The sequence below is a fragment of the Elgaria multicarinata genome, chromosome 6, assembly GCF_023053635.1.
Source record: "Elgaria multicarinata webbii isolate HBS135686 ecotype San Diego chromosome 6, rElgMul1.1.pri, whole genome shotgun sequence".
Taxonomy (NCBI): Eukaryota; Metazoa; Chordata; class Lepidosauria; order Squamata; family Anguidae; genus Elgaria; species Elgaria multicarinata.
In genome coordinates this window covers 62,196,093-62,212,247 of record NC_086176.1, presented here as the reverse complement: position 1 = coordinate 62,212,247, position 16,155 = coordinate 62,196,093, and positions in this window count along the sequence as shown.

Sequence of the window (16,155 nt, the reverse complement as noted above, 5' to 3'; positions counted from 1 at the left end):
GCATTTTTGAAGGGGATGGATGTCTGAAGATAAGTCAGCGAAAACAAGGTCAACTACAATTATTCCTGTGGTACTTTAATCTGTTTCAGATTTGGCAAGCCAAATCTAGGATTAAAGCTGGGAGAAAATGTCTGTATGTACAAGTTAAAACAATTCTATTCAGGTTCAGATTAATGTTAGTGAAATCTTTCTGACAGTGTTTTGAAAGGATTTGCAGCTATTGTTACAAATAATGGGTTTTAAGGCTCTAAATCAAAAGGACCTGTATAGAAGTTAATCTTTAATCATGTGTAGTATTTTAAACAGTAAAAATGTACACTAATTCCATGCTGAAACCAGAAAATAATAAGAAAACTAGGGATGGAGCAAGCAACAGCAGGAATAAGCTGTCCACAATTCCTCATAGCAAGGCATAAAACGGTTCTATTCTGACAGTTTGGAACATACATTTATTCTAGTGGTTATGGGAAGCAGGCTTTCGAAAGAGTAGCATAATAATTCAAAGAACAAGACTCCATCTCAATAGCAAAGTGCAAAAGTTTGCTGGTCTCCGCCACACTGATGGTCAATATTCCTTTCAACTATGTACAAGAGAGTTCTACGTGCCAGTCACAGCAGGTGGCATACCTAAGAGCAGCATGAAACTTTACAAGAAATCCTTTTCTGACAATGTAGAGCCTTAAATGCCATTATTTGTAACAAACACTAACATCTTTTCAAAAGCCTGTATACACTTGACAGTTGACAAAATTGGCAGTCCCACATCAAGTTCCTCAGCATGAGAGCCGGGGTGGGTGGGGTGTCAATCCTCCTTTCTCTTGCATTTTTAATGTCTGCTACTTGATTTTATTTTATTTTATTTATTACATTTATATACCACCCCATAGCTGAAGCAGTTTACAAAAGTTAGAAACAGTGAACATTAAAAAGTATACAACATTTTAAACCATCAAAAACATAAACAGTATAAAAATTCAAAATCCAGCATAGTATCACACACCAAAAAAATGGTAGGTTTTACCTGCTACCAGCCCAATTCCTTTTAACCCTCAAGGCATTGGGAGATGCTTATTTCTCATATAAATCTTAAAATATCTGTACATCAGTAAAAAGCCAAAAACTTGACATGGAGGTGCCATGAGAAAGCTGGAGGGAATCTACACGTCGTACTGAAGGCGCTTGCGTGTGCCTCCAGTGCGTCCTCAAAACGATGGTGTAGACGGAGAAAGAAGAGATGGAGGAAGAGGCGGTGGAGGAGGGGGCTGGGGAACTGGCCGCGTCCTTGCCGCCGCTGCCTCCCCACCGGCCTCCTGCTGCCGGGGTAAGAGCCACCCAGGTCGGAGAGCTCGGCTTCTGCCGAGCTCTCCGACCCGGGTGGCTCTTACCCCGGCGGGGAGGCGGCAGAGGCAAGGACGCGGCCGGTTCCCCGGCCGCCTCCTCCTCCGTCTCTCTTTCTCCGTCTACACCATCGTTTTGAGGACGCACTGGAGGCGCATGCAAGCGCCTTCAGTACAACGTGTAGATTCCCTCCTAGTGCACTTTTAATAACATCCCTAAAAGTGCAGGCAGGGTTTTAGTGGAAAGGGCTTAAGGGCAGGAGATAAAGCTGTCACCCCTGGCCAGCGCTGGTTGCAGATCTGAGGGCCCCCTGGAAAAAGTGCACTCTGGTGGTGGGGGGGGCTGTATTGGTGGACCCAAGTGAGCTTACCTGGTAGACAGCAGCAGGTTTTTGACAATGCCCTACAGTAGCATTACGTCATGGACATTGTGGAAACTTTAAACAGGTCCAGACTGCTAGGTTCAAGACACTCTCGAGGGAAATTAAAGGGGAGTCAAAGGCAAGCATCAGTAGTGGGTCTTGCCTGGTCACAAGGGCCCTGGCAGTTGCCCAAGTATGCCAGATGCTGACTCCTGCCCTGCGCCCGGCAATTTCTTTTTGAAAGACTTGGTGGATGGGTTATACTCAAGGCTTCTTCACACCAGGGTTATACTGTGAAATCACTGTGAATTGCGTGCAAAGGACTCCAAAGTTTTCCAGTTAAGTACTGTGACTGTGAAGTACTCCCATGCATCCTGCTTTAATTGTGCTATAAAGCCAAAAGACCTGTCCTATTTTGATACCCTTTTAAGAGCAAATCATTTGTTGTTTTCCAATCGGCCACTGGGGGCGCAGGAGGAGGATTTGATAGGTTTAACCTACCAATTAAACAAATGCTTACATCTGCGTAAGTTTTAAAGATAAAGACACCAAAATTGGCACAGCAATAGATATTAAGGAGAGCTTTAAACATACCAAATTTGAATCAGATTGGGTCATCTGTTGATTTTTTAATGATTTTTTACATTTCCCCCCTTAACCCCTTTCCTGTTATGCAAAGGATCTTAGGAGCGCTGCCGCCCAGGGTGTGATTTAGCTAACAACAACAATGACCGTGTTATGCTGTAGGGGATAATTTGAGGGAAACAGGTATGTGGGATGAAGCTATCAGGCTCAGAACCTGGCTGACTGCATGGCATATGAGTAGCCTGGAAGGAGTTTTACCACTTGGGTGTGGGTGTGTGGAAACCCTGTGCTTTCCCGCCCCCAGGGTGGCGTCGGATAATGTCGATGACGAGGAGGGAGCATGAGGATTCTGGGTGGCCATTGCAGGTCACCTTCCACCAGGCACCACCTAGCCATGCCTCTGCTGCGATTCCGCAGTGAGGCTTTGGGGCTGTCTTGAACTGTTTTGCAAGTCCTTGCCCCACTCTGGAGGAAAAAACCTGGGCTAAGTCCCTGACTTTTTTTCTCTGCAGCTTTGGCAGAAAGCCTCAGGGTGGGTGTGCGATGGCAGCGGCGTCAAGTAAACAACCCCATGTCCCCGTGCACCCACCCTGGGGGCTTTCCGAGCACTTAGCCCCCAGGACTAATTGGCTGGAAAGACACCTAATGAGGAAGGTGGAGGGAGGGTGACTGTTTAGCATAGTGTTCCTCAACCTAGTTCCCTGCAAGAGTGTTGAGGTACACCTATATGCATGCTAGAAGGGGATTATGGTTGGCGTAGTCCCACACAACTGAAGGACAAAAGTTTAAGGAAGGCGACTTTCATGTATCCACTCCTGATTTTATTGGACTTCTGCTGGTGAAGTGTTTTGAGGATTGCATCTTAATGAATCAGACAAAACTGAATTATACAAGAGGTGGCGGTGGTGGAGGAGGAAGTTGTTTTAAAATGCGATTTACAAGAGGCTGCCTTCCGTTTAGGTAGACATAAAAGGTCTGTCTAGGATTCATACACATTTTACACAGTGCTTTTAAGGAGTTAGGAACACGTTTGTGTGAGAGGTTTGACTCCATCATAAGGACTAAAATAATTTCCTTAATAACTATACAGGCACTTCCTCAGCTTTACTTGACTCAACTGAGATGTTAGCAGCAATTAATATTTTATGATTATTAATATGGCTGCATAATCATAACTTCCCTGGAGAAGAAAAAAAAAATACTTTTTCCAACTTAACAGCAAATGGAGAGCAAGTCACAGTATACCGTTCTTATCTGGGTCTGCAGCAGCTGTGTATACTTGATAAAAAAACCCAAATGTCTTCATATGTTATGGTATAAACATCAGAATGTTGGAAATTTTTACAATAAGATTCTCAGCTTTAAACAGAAATGCATAGAAAATGCCTATATTAGGGAGAAAGTAAAGCCAAACATACATACATTAATTAAAATAACTTTAAGAAATGCATTAGGAAAATTGCTTACAAAATACTTACAATGGGCAAAATTACATATGAAACTGCATGTGTTTGAAGAAATGTGCACAAAAATGTGTGCAGATTTTCATGCTAACTTTGAAAACATATTCTTAAAGTTCAAAACAGAGGGTAGTGGTCAATGTTAGTCCATAGTAGAGCGGACCCGTTGGAATGAGTGGGACTTAAGTTAGTAATTTCACTCTATACAAGACTAACATCTCAAAGTTTAGGATGAATTGAACATAAGATTGTAAAAATGAGAAACTGAGAGAAACTGAAATTGACAGGTTCATCTATCCCTAATAAAACGTTGCTGACCAAGTTGTGAGAGAAAAAATAGCCAATTATCAGGCTATGAAGAACATAAAAAGAGGGTAAGGGGATGTAGGAAAGAGAGAGGAGGAAAAGAACAGGCTGAGAACACTTTCTCAAACCTTGCTCAACTGTAGCCAAAGCCAAAGTCAAAAAGACACCCAGAGTCCTGAGAATATGCTTGAGCTTCCAGTTGAATAAATATGGTGCAACGTATCAGCAAACCAAACCCTTCTACCTACTATAACCACTGGCTAGCCTTGCCATCACTGCCACCACCTCTTCATCCATCTCCTGTTGAAGCACCAAACAGCCACTTGCCTGAGACAGGAGAAAATCCTGGTCCATCAAGCACTCAGCATAAGCAGGAGAAAGAGAAGTCTGTGGTGATAGCAGGGGTAACAAGAAGGCAGGTAAGTGAATAGGGGAAGATAAACTTGCTCACTAGTACCACTTCCCCTTCTGCTCTTGCTGGTGGTGGTAAAGAAATGGCATCCAGCTAAGAACCTGGTGGGGTGACACCCTCTTTTATGAGCTCAGGCAAGGAACTGGGTATTAGATTCATGTTCCACCTCATGGAAAGGCAAACTTGTCATGACCATGACCAAACTAGCAAGTGTCTTGTTCCAGAAAGTTCGCCTGGTTGCAATAATGGGGATTGGGGAAAATGTTTTGTATTGGTCTATAAAAGAAAACTTATATGAGAACAATTAAGTGTTGTTAGTTCTTTAAAATTTAGAACCATAGAGTTGAGGAGAACTTGTGAATCCTCTAGTCCAGGACTAGACAATGTAGTCACCTTTAGATTTTTTAGACTACATCTCCCACAATCCTTTACTATTGTCCAGACATTCTGGAGTGGCTGGGAGTTGTATGTCCAAAACATCTGGAAGGTAGCCAGTTGCCTACCCTAATCTAGTCCAACCCTGAGAAATCGAAAGCCAAGAGTACTGTATGGCTTTGGATGGTTGCCTTCTCCAGCCTCTGCTGGAGACATTCAGTGAATGCTTGACACAGTCAACTGCTCTTAGTTCACTGCTCAACAGAATTTCCAGAAGTGATGACATGCAATCTCACTTTTATCTATGAAACTTCATAGCTTCCCTATGAAGAAACCACCATATCAAAATGTTACTTGGCATGGGAACCTCGGCTCTTCACTGACCACCAGTTCCTCTGCATCCCACTGACTTCATTTCTTCCTGAGAAAATGTCAGCATATTTATTTATTACATTTATATCCCACCTTTCTTCCATTATGATGGAACTCAAGATGGGTACATGCCTGGTGGTCTCCCCTCCAAGCACTGAGAAGACCCAGACCTGCCTAGCTTCATCTGCCTCTTTTGCCTTCAGTCCAAGCAGTACATGCCCTGTTGTGCGAGACAACAGTGCTGCATTTCTGAGTATGCGCTACAGCCCTGCCAGCGCATGTGGGATAGAAACATGATGTTTGAAATGAAGGACACTTTATTCTTCTGCATGTGATTGGCAATCCAGAGAGCACAGGGTTTAGGTCCTTTATTTATCCTTTAATTCCTTTATTTAACACTTGATTAATTTAATCCAAGCAAGTTTCATTTTTATTTTCCAGAAGGGCATGTAACAGCAAGCCATGACAGCTTTTGTAAAATCCTAACCACCTGCTAAAATGCTAAAAACACCACTAAATTTAAAGATAAGTAATCTCTTCATTTAAATAGATCTACTTTTGATTTCTTTTCAATATCTTCCTTTTTTAAAAAAAAACCCACACCATTCAGCTCCAATTGCTCTTTATAGTCCTCATGCAATGAGTGGATATTTATGTGAAGATATATTGTCAATTAATTTTCACAGTATTTCTCCAGCACCCCATCTACTTCTTTGAGACATTTCCCACTTTGTTGGATATACTAACATAATTCATCCAGCTGGTGTACACAACAAATGAGCAGGTTGGTTTCCAGTCTGGTGGTATTTATATTGACATAAAAATCAATCTTTCCAGTTCAATTACTATATTTATTCTGGTAAATATTACCCAATCTTTTATCAAGAAGCTGAGCTGCTGTGGTTTGAAAAATAATTACTGAATTAGAAGTGATCTTGGAGTACAGTATTTGGACATGTTTAATATTTTTCCCTCAGCACAAATAAGTTGAGTAACCCATCACTACAATGAATTAAAAATGCTGAGGTGGGGTGTGTGTGTGTGTGTAATAAATGTTAGTGGCACTGCACCATGAGATGAAAGGGGGATGAGTAAACCAACTAACCTAGCTCCTAATTTGCCCTTCCCCTTCTATAGTCTTCACTGTGGTCACCAAGTGACCAACTTTATATTTCCTGAGGGCCTCCACTGAAACAGCCATTTATCCTTTGTAACTTTGCTGTCTCCTGTAGATGCCCTTACCGACTTACCCAACTCATTGTACCAGCTAGAGCGGGAAGCGGGCATAGTGGAATGAATGAAAACCATTCTATGGTTAAACCAACAACAAATTTAGTTTTTACTAAAAGTTTTGAAAAGCAGCAAATTAAAGAATTATTTTATTTATTATTTATTTATTTACTACATTTCTATACTGCCCATTAGCCAAGGCTCTCTGTAACATTATTTGCAATGTTGTAGTAATATTTCTGGGGAAAGGACCACCCATTTTTAAAACAGTTTTAGCAGCTAACCATAACAGCAATTAGAATATGAAAAACATATGGAGGGGGGGACACACAGGGGATTCAGCCACTAAACCTTGTCTACCCTGTTTCCTGCCTAATGCCAAATTCCTTTCAGCTCAGTCTAGTCTTTTGGCAATACAGTTTCCAACCTTCTTGCTTTCAGCTCAGCTTTTTTTGTCCCTAGAATCGAGGTCCTCAACAACACTCTCCATCCCCACCTTCAGCAATGCTCTCCATTCTTCTTCTGATTCCTAGCTCTACCACTGACCTAACTGGCTGCTTGCCATTGGCCATTGCTGGCTGGAGCTGATGGGAGTTGCAGTACAAAGTATCTGGAAGGCACCAGGTTGTCTACCCCTGTGTTAAGCTTTTCAGGAGGGCAGAAGAGGTTGGCTATGTTTTTGGTTCCCGTAACAATTAGGCTTCTTTTTCCATGCTAGCTTTCAGCAGCCTCTAAATTCCAAATAACTCAATGTCTAAATGGAAAGCAACACTTCTATAAATAAGAAGAAACAGAAAATGACTAAACATTTTAACACTCACATATTTTTTTAATGTTTTGTAAAACTGTAATCTTATTGGGTTTACGTAATTGTAGGACAACTGTAAGTTCACAATCAATTGTCCTTTAAATAGGCTTATAAACATTGAAGCCCTTTTAAATATCTGGTAGAGTGCCCAGACATGAAGGCAGACATGGCTTCGGTACTGTTAATAGTTGTGTTGCAATGGAATTTCCGCAGGTGAAAATGTTTGATCTTGCATGATAAAATTCAATCTTCTACTTCACTGTTTAAGGACTCTGAGCTCATCCTCCTTCGCTTCTTGTTATCAGACTTTAAAAATAACATTATTTATTTTTTGGTGCATCACCTTAACAAGTATGCGACCTTTCAGCAAAAATTCTCTCAGCATTGATGAGATTATGAGAAAGGAATAATAGTGACAGAAGATACAAATTGCTTCTCCACAAAACCAGTAATAGGTTGGATTTGAGATTCCCCTCTAATTCATAATTCTATGAAAATGGGAGGTTACCTGGGTTGTTTGCAGTGATTATCAGTGAATGATGTGGTTCACATATAATGACAATTCCTGGCTGTTTAACTGCTGTCTCCTACACATTTCTGCTTTCAGGAACAAGGCATTCCTGGGTTGTTATTGTGAAGTCCAAACCTAGAACTCTGGGTTGTTTAAGAATTGAAAAGCCCAGAGTTAACCCAACAATCACCCATGGTTTGTTCTTGAGTTAACTCTGCTTTTTAAACCCTAAGCAACCCAGAATTCTAGGTTCACAATAACAACCTAGGAATGGGGTACACCTGGGTTGTTGGTTGAAAGAAGAAACAATGAGTGCACAGGAGGTAGTGTGCTCACTCAGTGCCACATGACCACAAATAATTATGGGTTAAACAACCCATAGTTACCTTTTGTGTGCAAACCAGGTCTACATGTTAATCTCATAATGAACAGTCTGCTACTGGAAGAAACAAGGCCAAAATTTAGTTATACATTCACACAAGTATATCTGAAGGAGTTTGATCATCCATCACATAATGCACAGTAATAGCAACAAGGGAGCTAAGTCTAAGCAATAGGAAAGTAGTCCCTGTTCAGTTAGGTGCAAGGGTTATTTGCTTTTTTTGAAGAAGGAAAATGACCACGTTGTATTGATCTGGATTTCCATGACTTTAAAAATGAGATCACATGTTTGTTTTTAAATCAAATGGTTTTTTTTTTAAAAAAGCCAATTAAAAAACAAAACAAAAAAGCTAAACCTGGTGCTGTTGAATATACAGAGATTAGAACTGGTGACACTATTGTATTATATCTTTATTATTGCACTTCAAGAAGGAATAAACAGGATTTTAATGAAACTTTGCAGACTTATTGAGTTGGAGGCATTTTGCAAAATCTGATCAAGACAGAAGTGTAATAAATGTGACTGAACATGATTAGCTACATAGGAGGAATACTAAAAAGTAAAGCTCAGTTTGACAATGTACATCAGGAACAGATCTACCTGTTCTGTATTCCAGATTCAGTAAAAAAAAACCACCAACCTGCATACACAGCTGCAGGGGCAGTTCTGGGTTGTAGGGGATTGAATCTATAATTTCATGGATGGAGCTAACAGAATTCATGAGGGAAGCTACTTATGCATCTTCCAGATACAGAGACGTGAAGGCTGGCTAATGGGGTCAAACAGATGTACAATGCCACCTGGCAAAACAATAAAGTGTTCCATGGAAAATGTTTGGATGGAGATATGAAAGACTGTAGTAGGCCTCTAAACGACTGTGTGTCGAAAACAGAGAGGTGACAAAAGACGGTTGCATTGTTGGTTTTCGTTCCCCTCAAACACCTGTAAAGAGAGCAGGGCTCAGTCTTGAAGTAGGAGAAATGATACAGATGAAACTGTACATAATATTCCCAGCCTCTGTAATCAGGGCTGTACCGAAACATGTCATTGCCTGAGCCTAGGCTGGCCGCTTACGGATGGCCAAAGAAATGAGGAAATCCATCAATGAAAAGAGGAGAAAAATAAGACGGCAATTTGCACAAGCCCCACTGGAACAAACAGAATATGCACAGCAGTAGTGCCTGGTGGGTTGAGACCACTGTGTGAATGCTTCTCTGAGTTGCCAGTTACGTAATATACTGCAAAGCTGAACAGTTCAGAACCTGACTTTTCCCCATATTATTTTGTATGCAAATTTAAAATAATAATTATGATTGAACTATCTCGTATCTCGGCATGTCTTTCAGATATCTCAGCCTGGCTGCTTCATCGTCGTTTGAAACTTAATATGGCAAAAACTGAACTGCTTGTTTTTCCTCCTAAACCTTCTCCTCACCTCTCATTCTCTCTTACTGTCAATGATGTCACACTTACTCCGGTCAAGGAAGCTCGTAGTCTTGGCTTTATATTTGACTCCTCGCTCTCCTTTACTCCTCACATCGAGGCAGTAGCTAAATCCTGTCATTTCTTCCTGTATAATATTGCCAGGATTCGACCATTTTTGTCTGTCTCTTCTGCCAAGACTCTCGTTCACGCACTGGTTATCTCTCGGTTGGACTACTGCAACCTTCTTCTCTCTGGCCTTCCTTCGTCTCACATCAGTCCGCTGGTCTCTGTCCACCACTCTGCCGCTAAGATCATCTTCTTGGCCCGCCACTCTGACCAGGTCACTCCACTTCTGAAATCTCTTCATTCCAATTCTTCCAATTCATTCCAGAATCCAATATAAACTTCTCCTGCTGACCTTCAAAGCTCTTCATGGTCTAGCTCCTGCCTATCTCTCCTCTCTCATCTCACACTATCGCCCCGCTCGTGCTCTTCGCTCCTCTGATGCCATGCTTCTCGCCTGCCCAAGGACCTCCACTTCCCTTACTCGGCTCCGTCCTTTTTCTTCTGCTGCCCCTTACGCCTGGAACGCTCTTCCAGATCACTTGAGAACTACAAACTCAATCACTGCTTTTAAAACTCAGCTAAAAACTTTTCTTTTCCCTATAGCCTTCAAATATTGAGTTTGTTCTGACTCTATACTGTTAGCTTCACCCTACCCGGTGCCTGTTTACACTTCCCTGTGCCTGTTTGTATTCTCCTTCCCTCTTTATTGTTTACTACAACTTATTAGATTGTAAGCCTATGCAGCAGGGTCTTGCTATTTACTGTGTTATCTGTACAGCACCATGTACATTGATGGTGCTATATAAATAAATAAATAATAATAATAATAATAATAATAATAATAATAATAATAATAATAATAATATTGAACTAGAGATACATTTCATCATAGGTCGGGAGAGTGTGTCCGTGACCTCCCTATTCAGTCTGCTGTCCAGGTGTGGTTGCTGAGTCACTCCAAGGCCCAGCTCTTCCTTCTGATAGTTCTTCATCTTTATAGTGTGATTGGCGTGGATGGACCTTTAAGCAGATAATGCCTTCAAATTGAGAGCAGTGCTCTGGCAGCCCTTCAAGCAGAGGGCTGTCCTCTCCTCTTTTATGTTTATCCCCAGTCTCCATGTTCTATTGTCTTTCAAATAATGTGTAAAATTTTATGTACATGACATGAAAGGTGTTAACCAGCCCAGTGGACCCCTGCTGTTGTCTTCTTTCAGTTAAATGGTTTCATATTGCCCAAACAAATGCTCACCAGCCCTGTCTAAGACACAGATTTTTCTCAAGTGAGGAGAAAATAAATTATTTTGTATCGAGGGTCAGTTCAAAGTCATAAGAGAAAAATCCAGGATTGTTAATCCTGTTACTGAAAATTAACCTGGCCTAATACAAGGAACAAGAGAGGGGCTTTGAATAAATAGAATAAATGCACACTGGACAGTTGTTTAATCTCCTGAAATCAGGTCCAGTATTTCTGTAACATCCATCTTTCTGACAGGGACACAAGCTGTTCGTGGTGGCTGTTAACAGACAGATGAAAATCCCCTTTGCTCCTCCTCAGCATGTGAAACATGCTGCCAAATAAAGGGGGGAGGGATCAGGTTGTGAACTATCAGCTTCACAGTATATTATGTAACTGACAACTCAGAGAAGCATTCACACAGTGGTCTCAACCCACCAGGCACTACCGCTGTACATATTCAGTTCGTTCCAATGGGGCTTGTGTGCAGCCATGATTTGTACATTGCTCTCATAGTTAACATTTTCACCAAGCAACTGTCAAAGCATACTAAACTGATAGGCTTACTTGCTGGTTAGGAATTTCAGTAAGTAGGATCTAGCGATGAAGCCATTTCCGCTCTTCCTTTCCTTTATCTTTCCCTCTGGTTTGGTTTGGTTTGCTTTTGATTGCACTTCTCCTAAACTCCAGCTAAAGTAGAAGAAATTTGAGAAGTCATTTAATTAGAATGTCCAGGTGAATGGGGAGGGAGAGAATGTGCATTGGGTAAATGTTTTTTAGATGCTTAGTTCCCGGACAATATTATAATTTATTCATTATTTTTACATGTTGTTAGATTGAAATTTTCAAGCAGCTTACAGAAAAATAAATAAAAGCTAAGTTTAAAGCTAAAAAATACAGATAACACAGATTCAGCCAATCAGTTTTAAATTTTGAGTAGTCTCAATGGATTTTCTTGATCTGAACACTGTGGCATGCCTCATTTCCTTGAGTTACCTGTTTCTTTGTATGGGTTTCTGCCACAAATTCCAGTAACATGGGGCATGTCTAGACCTAGGGAGGGGGGGAGGATCTCATGATATGATGATTACGAGATCTTCTCCTTCAGTCCACACGTGGCACATGATGTCCCGGGAGGAAAAGGACATCATGCCTGCCATTTTGGTTTTTTTTTAAATTGAAAATGAGCGCACGAGTGCTCCAGTGATACAGGGTTTTTAAAAATAAAAATAAAAATCTCGCACCCCCTCCCACCCCCTCAGGAGTTCCGTGCCCTGTGCCAGGTACCCAGCTCCTCACGTTTTCTCACGAGAAACCAGGATGAAACCGGGACAGCTGCCCACACATCCCACGGTCTCAGGATGATCCTGAGACCACAGGAAAAGTCAGGATTAAAGCCATCCTGATTATCCTAGAGAAAGGAAGGGATTATTCCTCCCTGCCCCCCGGGATCCCCTGGCGTGTGTGGATGCACAGGGATGATCCTGAGGTGATCCCCAGGATAAACCCTCATCTAGACATGCCCATAGGCAGTAAGCCTAGATACATCAGTTGCTGGGGTACATGGGTGGGAGAGTGCTGTTGCACCCATGTTCTGCTTGTGGATTCCTGGTTGACAGCCACTGTGTGAACAGAGCATCAGACAAGATGGACCCTTGGTCTGGTCCAGCATAGTCTTCTTATGATCTTATAATTGTCCTTCAAACCAGACTCTTAGCATCTGTCAAAGATGTTCTGGAATGTCTTCTAACTGTTTAAATATTTAATAACATGCTATATGGAGATATGGCATATATATTTGACTTGACATACAATCTGTGACTAGGCTTAGGGTCTTGAGTTTTGCACTTTTGTTCTTACTTTGTTCTAATTAGGGATGTAGAATAATTTTGTTTTTGTACACAAATTATGGGAACATGTCCTGTTTGCAATCCTGAATGTAAGCAGGAGTGCTTTTTCTTTTCTTTCTTTTCCCCTTTTTTTGGGTGGGGGGATGATCCACTGCCCCTGGTAATTGGATTACCAGAAAGGGAACCTTCAAAAGCCTCCCCCTTCCCCTCCCTCTCCCTCTCCAAAGCTGCAGTCTGTCATATTTCAGAGACTGTCAGGATTAGGTCTCTTCTTCCTAGTGTTGGGGAAAGGGTTTCAGGGCCTGAATCAGACTTAGGTGTTTGCTAGACCAGGGGTTATCCCAGGCTGATACCCGGGATCACTCCTGTGCATCCAGTTGACGCACTGGGGATCCCGGGCTCAGGGAAGGATCATCCCTCCCTGGCCCCGGGATAAAGCCCTACACTTTGAGCCTGCTTTTTCTTGCAGTCTCGGGCTGATCTCGAGACCGCGAGTGTGTGGCCCGTTTCTGCGGCTTTTCCCAGCTCCGTGCGATTAGGAGTGCTGCACCCATCTGGGCTAGGTTGGGAGGAGTGGGGAAATCAAGTTTTTTTTAAAAAAACAACACAAAACACTTACCTTGCCATTCGTCCTCTCATGCAGCCGGCCCTTAAAAGTTTTTTTAAAAGATGGTGTGCGCGTCATGGCTCTCTTCTTGAGCTCGTCGCGACTCACGTGTAATTGAGGGCCAGATCTCACGTTATTCATAATGTGAGGACTCCCCTCCTCTCCCCCAGATTTTCACTTAGGTCTAGCAAAGGCCTCAGAATCTGAAGGAAAAGAAGGACCAGGACAAGAAGTATATCACCAAAACAGGAAGGGGGGGAGGAGATTCTCCAAGACTCTTCAGGAGTCAAGGATGAATCTTCCCATGAGCTTAATGGTCAAGATGCTAAAGGGCCAGAGACCATCCTCCTCCCTCCCCTGGGAACTCAGCCTGTTGGAGGGAAAGGGGACTTCAGAGTTTGCAGCCAGAGTCTGCCACAGGATCAAGCAGGAGGAGATGAGAAGGTGGGAAGTAGTCCCTAAGGGTAGCCACTGACCAGAGGCTTCTCCAAAAAGTCTCTCCCTGAGGTAAAGTGCCAGTTGGACTTTGGGAAAACTCTCCATTGTATTTGAAGGGCGACTGCCTAGGGAGACCTCTTTATTGTCTCGCATCTTGGCGAGCAGGCTTGGAATCATGACAGAAACAAACATCACCTAAATCACACCATCCTTATCTATGACTGGGGAAGAAAAGACATTTCCTAGCCATAACAAATGCATCTACTGGCCATTTAGCCAGAAATTTCACTTTAAAAGGAAAGTATCAACAGATCTGGCCAGCACATTTGACCAACTTGAAGCAAAATGTCTGGTTGAATTAATGCTCTTCTGTCCAAACCCCTCCCCCGAATCTCACAACACAATTAAGTGCTAGATGATTTAAAAAGATGCATTATTACACAATGAATAAACAAAGACAGCTGCTTCCCAGTTTTCTAATGTAACACGACAGTAAAGTCACCATATGCTCTGTTCTCAATCTGTCAGACAATAATGTGATCAATATTGGTAATATCCATATTCTCGATCTTAATATATGACAAGATTACCCAACGTGGCATCATGTCCTGTTGCTTACACAGCTATGAAAGGCTTCATAAAGAAAGGCAGCCCTAAATAGAAGCTTTAAAATCTGAGAACATCCAGTTAAGTTGTGTAAAAGTGCTATCACCCCATGCAACCTGACATGCCTGGTCCCCTTTCATTAACCAAAACATCTTTGCAAATAAAAAGGCAAAAGCTGAACTATACCATGACAAATGTGGAACCGGCTGACTGAAACAACAATAGTGCAACTGGCTCAGGACAAATTAACATGCAGAGGAACAAACAACACTGATGGATTTAGATAAGGTGTCAAAATCCACATTGCAAGCAAAACAAATTTCTTTCAACATGGTTCATCCAAAGCAACAGGTCCAATACTGCCTGCCTGTTAGATTTGATTTCAGCATCACTATTTGGAGGCATCCAATTAGAGCTTGGAAAAAGGCCCACTACCCCCATACACACAGCCAGCTTGGGACTACATTATTTTATCAGGGCACTGAATTGGACGTTTTCAAAAATCTATTTCATTTAACAAACATAATCCATTTGCAATGTTTATAAGAAGATGGATTTCATCAGCCATTTCCCATCAGACACAGATGTACTTTCTGGACGGCTTTCTATATGCTGGAAATAAAGTAATAAAACATCTCATTCTCTGTATTGTGACAGCAGTTTGCAGTTCATGATAGCTGACACTGTCAGCAAATGGAACTGAAAAAGCTGATAGTATCCAGAAGCTGAAGTTGAAAAGGTTGGAAACATTGCAGTAATTGGGGCTCGGGAATGAATATCAATATTTCTTTTTAAGCAGGGTGTGAAATTAACAACTTAAGCTGCAATCCTGAACACACTTACCTGGGAGTAAATGTCATTGAACTTAATGGGACTTACTCTTGAGTAGACATGTATAAGATTGTGCTGTTAGGACTTTAAGCCATTTTGGCATCCTACCTGCTGTGAGGTACTGATGACAGCACCAGTCACAGGACCTAGATATTTCTGGTGGTTTCATCGTTCTTAAGGATTGGTGTGGGTAACTCATAAATGATCATCTGTGCTCTCAAGCACCTTCTCATAGGCGATTCATCTCTACCTATAAAGTGGAAAGCATGTGTGTGTCACGTATGTCCAGAAATGTTTACCCACTTCCATATATGGTACTGCCTTATTGCTCACCTAGACAGGTCTTTGTGTACATGGATCAGAAAAAAGCTAAAAACATCTGATTTAAAATAGAGTCCTCATTAACACAATTTCCCATTTATTCTAACAAAACAATTTGCTAACTCAACCAAACTAAAAAAACAACAACCAACAAAAGACGAATAAATTGCAGAGAAATTAATTATTTATCAAATAAATGTTATAAACATTATTCACGGACCCAAGGAATGCCGGGCATAAAAGCTAGTATTAAATAAAATTGATCCACATAGAAATCCCAGCAGCACAACTCAATGTATTTTTATTCAGAAGTAAGGACCTATTGTATTAAATGAGTCTTATTTCCCAGGATGTCACCCCGAGTCATTAATTCTGTAGCCAAAATAGCATCCTTGATATGGATCAGAATATGTTTCTATCAAACTGATACCCAACTATTCCACCCCAGGCATTAAAAAAAGCTAGCACAATAACATCTCAATATAATCTAAGACAAGGGTCAAAACACAGTAAAAACAAAATAGGCTCTACCCAGTGCCGTGCAAGTAAACCTTACAGGTGCAACACTATTTTCCCTTCCTCTCCCCCCTTGTACCTCCCATAGGTGCCCCAATCTGCTGAAGAGTCCTCCCAATTC